Source organism: Nicotiana tomentosiformis, chromosome 1 (genome assembly GCF_000390325.3).
Source record: "Nicotiana tomentosiformis chromosome 1, ASM39032v3, whole genome shotgun sequence".
Lineage (NCBI taxonomy): Eukaryota > Viridiplantae > Streptophyta > Magnoliopsida > Solanales > Solanaceae > Nicotiana > Nicotiana tomentosiformis.
Genome location: NC_090812.1, coordinates 37934488 through 37940366, shown reverse-complemented (window position 1 = coordinate 37940366; position 5879 = coordinate 37934488). Strand labels below are relative to the sequence as shown.

Here is a 5879-nt window from a genome sequence, read left to right as displayed (position 1 = left end):
TTGATATATAACGATTTAATTGGAGGACTGCAATTAAACTGTTAAACTTATAAAGGTTTCTTTTAAGCTTTGACATACTAAATAATTTCTTCTCTTTCTTGAAAGAGCACATAAGGTGCTCATCTCATATTTCACTATGTCTAAACTTGATGACATAACATTCTTTGAGTTCCTTTTTTCCTTTTTTTTTGTTAAATAATTAGATTTCCCATTGGCCCCGGAATATTTGTCTTATATGGGGTATATGTATTTTAGAAACATGCTAAGACTCTTGGGCCATCTCATTAAGTTCAAAAACAAATATTCACTCAGTTCTTATGTATTGCATGTTTCCTTTAAATGTTGTTGATGTTGTGGCACTTAAATTTACAATGTTGAACATCAGAGGCAAGTAGAGCTAGAAGATTTCTACGAGACTAATCACAAACAATAAAGTCAAAGTAATGAATTAAGAAGAAAGTGACAATACAAGCGGTTTCTACTTTTTAAGTCTACTTATTTTTAATTATTTATGAATTTTTATCTTTTGTGATTTTTGTAAAACTTATTTTCATAAATAATGTTAGGCATGGTGAAAATTTTGAAAAAGGAAAATATTTTTTTCACACGCTCTTTCATTGTATTAATATTTTATCTTTCTTCTTTTCTTAGAGATCAAACAAACATTATATGGAGTATAATTTAATGGACTAAATAAAAGAAGTAGCACATATATATATAGAAGTGAAAAAAATGGGATTGAGCGCTGACAAGGCATGTAGTGGATCTTTATTATCCAATGATATAGGAGACAGTCAAAAGCATCAGTCTCAGTATCAACAGAACAAAAGGACTGACCGATCACCGTTCAAGAGAGATCCCGAAGGCTCGAACTGATTGGTGCAAAGGGAGGATTTATGGTTAGATATATGATAAAGAAATTATAGTTAAATCTTTCTTTTATTTTCTAAAAGAAGGTAGTTACGGGGTTGTTAAAGTAAAACTTTGAATTTTCTTTTGGTGTTTTTAATCTCTTGCTCCATTGGGCATTGACTCAGACTATGTCAATTACCAAATTTATCTCTCATATATTGAGTTGGAAAACTAGAAATTCTTTTAGGGTGATGTGAATACCTAATTTTTGTACTATTTTAACACCTCCTAAAATCATTAGTGTTTTGTTGTTTTAATTATATTTCCCAATTTTTGTGTCTTTGATTGCATATTTCCTATCATAAAAATACCAAAAAATAGTTCTTTCTTTATTTGTGCATTTTAGGAATTAACTAACTATTCAATTGGTGAATTAATCTAGTTAATTGATCATTTGAATAAGTTACTTAATTAATTTATTTATTTGTATAAATTTAGTTTAATAAGTAGGATTAAGAAAGAAATTGGGCCAAATTTGAAAGAGAAAGTGGCCAAAAGTGCAAGATAAGGGGCTGCCCTTGAAAGGGTCCGAAACGACGTAGTTTTGAAGTGACCCAAGATCAAATCTCACCCATTGATCACCCCTTGATCTAATGGTCCATATTTGATCTCTCAAGAGGTATTTAAAGCCTCAAAAATCTGAAAAATTTCCTCATTTCCCCCCGTAACTCTTTCTCTCTCTCTCTCTCTCTCTCTCTCTCTCTCTCTCTCTTCTCTCTCTTCTCTCCGCCACCGCCGCCGCCTCCGGAAATCACCCACCGGCGGCGGCCAACCTCCAAACACCCCCAAATTCACACCATGTAATCTCTACAACCTCCTCTTTCCATATCTCCAAACCAAAACCTCCAAAAACCCCTCGAACGCCTTGAATTTTAGATCTAGGAAACTTTAGCCGCCACTTTTTTGCCCAAATTCTTGAAGTTCCAGCCACTACCACCCCATAATACCTACATCAATGGATAGAGCTCATCAAGACCTACCTATTGATGTCAATTCCATCCCGAAAATCCGGCAACTAAAAATCCGGCCAAATTCCGGCGACCACCCCGAACACCCTCGTTTGGTATACCCCTATTCTCATTTTCTTTGTCTATTTTTTCTAATTGTATTGTATTTAGTTTATGTCTAGCATAATTTCTGATTTTTATTTTTATTTTTTTATTATTATTATTTATATTTTTATTATTAGTTGTGTTTAATCTATGCTAGCTTAGTCGTTCATAGTTATTAATCACTGATAATTAGTTATTCATTAGTTTAAAATAGCTATTTGCTTAGTCATGATAGTTTATGATAGAAGTTTTAAGTGCTTAGTGAATTTGTTTTTATTGGATTTGAGAATTTGAATTTTTGTGTTGATAAAAGCTGAAATTAAAAAAGGAATAGTACAAGTTTGGTTGTTTTTACTGTGCAAAAACTTTGGAGTGTAAAACTCAAAAGTCATTGTGTGGTGACAAGTACAATACTTTTTGACAGCTTTTGAACAGTGTTTAGCACACAAAGTCAGTCTTTTGGACAGACTTTTGGTGAACCAAAATCTGTCCAAAAAAATCTGATTTATTTGCCTATTTAAAGGGCTCTTTACTCACTGAAAAGGAGGGACACTCTATTACGCACTCTATCTTATACTGAGACATATCTTGGAGAGTTGCTTAAAGACATATATCTTTGAGAAAAATCAGCAGCTTAATACATATAACAAGCTAAAATTTTAGAGTTTTGTGAGGATTATTTGAGTGCAAAAACCTGGAGAAAAATAGAAAGATCCCTTAGGCAATTTGTGAAGTTGATAGCTGCCAGTTTCAAGCATCTTTGTTGAGTTTTCTGGGTTATCTTAACACTTGAGTTGCTGCAGTTTCTACTGTATTTGCTGCTGAGTTTTTTTTGTTGCTGCACTGCTGTATTTTATTATTCTACAAACCAGGTAACTTTCAAATTCTTATATTGCAGATTCTTGATGATAATAAGAAGGATTTAATCCTGGTTTGATTGATGGAACATATTAGATCTGATTTTGTTTCAAGATGAATGTTATATTAGTGTTATCATCATGTAAATCTGTTAAAAATTAGTTAAATTATCGTTTTCTTCTTTATATATGTGATTGAAATTGCATTCTACTAAGATTACTTAGTTTAAGGAAAAGATAAAGACCTCACTTTTAACCATATTTGTCTAGTTTGGGCTCTTTTTCGTGAGTTACTCTCATGGTTCATATATAATTATCTAAGAAAGACTTCTAGCTTCAAATGTTTTGATGCTTTGAATTATAGTCAACATAATGTTATACTTAACATAGTTCTTCTCTTTAGCATTGAAGTATTACCGTTTTTTGTAGTTTTTATATTTAGTCGTGATTTTTATGTTATTAATGAGTGTAGTTTGATTAGTGCCATGATTGGTGTAGATGAGTAGAAATATTATATTAGTCCTCAAGAAATAGTTGGTTAAGAAGATAAAAGATAATAATTAGCATGTAAGTTTTTTTTATGAAAAAAATAATTTTTAGTTTGGACATCAATGTAAGAAGCGATTTGGACTTAGAAGAATACTTGTTATTTTGTGTTGTCTTGGTCATCGAGGCTCTTAAGCAACATGGGCCAAATAAGCTAAAATTTGTAAGCCCAATGACAATAGAAAGTAAGATGGGCATTTTCTTTAAAATCAATAAATTATCTTTTGTTAAATAAAATAAGTGGCCCAATACCATGAAAGTTTAACATAAGCTTACCCGGGTTTAATATCTTGCATTAGTGAAAAATATTTTTAATAATAATTTTTTTTTCAGTCGAACAAATAATAAATAAAAAAGAAGCGCTTTTTAATTAATTTAAGCGATAGGCAATTTTAGGCACGTTTGAGATGTAGATCATGTGTTCATACATGGTCCTTGGTCGATATTTGTTTTTAATAAAGTAGTCATGTGTGCATTCCCGCTCCTTGACTTTTCAATATTAATTATATTTAAACCATGTGTACCGACACGTTCTTTGTTTTAATACATATAATCAAATAAGGACTTTGTGTGCTTGCACGCTCCTAGGCCAAAATTATTAATTATTAAGCAGCACTAGACAATAGTAACTTAAGGCAAATAATACACACTTTATCCAAAAATAATTCAAGCCAAATTTTAGTCAATAAAAGCGACCGTGCTAGAACCACAAGATTCAGGGAATGCCTTACACCTTCTCCCCGATTAACAGAATTCCTTACCCGAACTTTATTTTTGCAGACCAATAATAATAGAGTCAAATCTTCATTTGATTAGGAATTCAGATAAAAGGTGACTTGGAACACCAACAAAATCAATTCCAAGTGGCGATACTGTAAATAAAATAATCCCTACTCAATTTTGTCACTTTAATTGGAAAACCCCTTCAATCCGCATAATATTATTTTGCGGGTAGAAAAAGGGGTGTGACAACTCTGGCGACTCTGATGGGGACTTCAAAAATTCGAGCTTGTACATTGACTTTATTTGGCTTTATTAATTTTTGTATATATTGTGATTTATTTGGGCCTAATGTGTAACGACCCAACCGGTCGTTTTGACTTTTAGAACCCCGTTTCCCTAAATAAAACTTTTCATATGTGCTTTAAATGATTTATGACTTGTGGGATGGTTGGTTCGGGATTTGAAAGTGTTTGGGTTGAAATCGGAATAATTGTTTCCTTAAGTTGGCTTTAAAAGGCAAAATTTGACTTTGATCAACTTTTTGAGCAAACAGACTCAGATAAGTGTTTTGACAGTTTCGGTAGGTCCGTATCGTGATTTGGGACTTGGGTGTAAGCCCAGAATCAAATTCTGAGGTCCCTAGCCCGAGATATAGAATTTTGATTAAAAATAAAATTTAACTTTAAATAGTGACCGGATGTTGAATTATGTGAAAATGACCCCAGAATAGAATTTTGATGATTCTAACAGCTCCGTATGGTAATTTTGGACTTAGGAGCGTGATTGAAATTTTATTTGGAAGTCCGTAGTGAAATTAGGCTTGAAATGGCTAAAATAAGAATTTAAGTTTGGAAGTTTGACCGGGGAGTTGACTTTTTGATACCGGAGTCGGAATGCAGTTTCAAAATTTTTTATAGCTCCGTTATATCATTTATGACTTGTGTGCAAAATTTGAGGACAATCGGAGTTGATTTGATAGGTTTCGACATCGAATGTAGAAGTTGAAAATTCTTAGTTTCCTTAAGCTTGAATTGGGGTATGATTCGTGATTTTAGCGTTATTTAATGTGATTTAGAGGTTCGCCTAAGTTCGTATGATGTTTTAGGATTTGTTGGTATATTTAGTTGAGGTCCCGATGGCCTTGGGTGAGTTTCAGATGGTTAACGGATCACAAATTGGACTTAAACAGCTGCTGCAATTTTTTTCTCTTCTGCTGGAAATTCTGGGCTATGATCGAGCCCAAGATCGAGGCCCAAAATCGAGGCCCAAAAATCGAGCTCCCAAGATCGAGATCCCAAGATCGAGCTCCCAAGATCGAGCTCCCGAGATCGAGCTCCCAAGATCGAGCTCCCGAGATCGAACTCCCCGAGATCGATCTCCCGAGATCGAGCTCCCAAGATCGAACTGGGCAGATCTGTAAGTTATAAAAACAGAGGCATTCGACCCATTTGCCATTTTTGACAAACTTGAGCTTGAGCAGAAGCGATGTTTGGTAGATGTTTCAAGGAAAGACATTTGAGGTAAGTGATTCCAACTCAGATTTGGTCTATATAGACAAATATATCATTGTTTTCACTGTTATAAGAAAAATCAAATTATGGTGGATGTCTACTCTTCCTCCATGATCTTCTCAAATGCTTAATGACATATTCAATGACATATTTCTATGCTTAATGACATATTCAATGACATATTTTTCTTCACTTTTCATGCCTATATAAAGGCCTTGTAATAGATAGAAAAATACACACAATTGAAGAAGAAAATCTCTTCCTTCTCTCTATCTCCA

General features: G+C 33.3%; 1 long non-coding RNA gene across 1 annotated transcript; it reads left to right on the top strand.

The window, feature by feature from the left end:
• The first annotated feature begins 1566 nt into the window (after positions 1–1566).
• Positions 1567–3206, top strand: LOC104089468 (uncharacterized). The gene is made up of 2 exons (XR_684755.4): positions 1567–1975; positions 2863–3206. It is a non-coding gene; the product is annotated as an uncharacterized lncRNA (long non-coding RNA).
• Positions 3207–5879: the final 2673 nt, after the last annotated feature.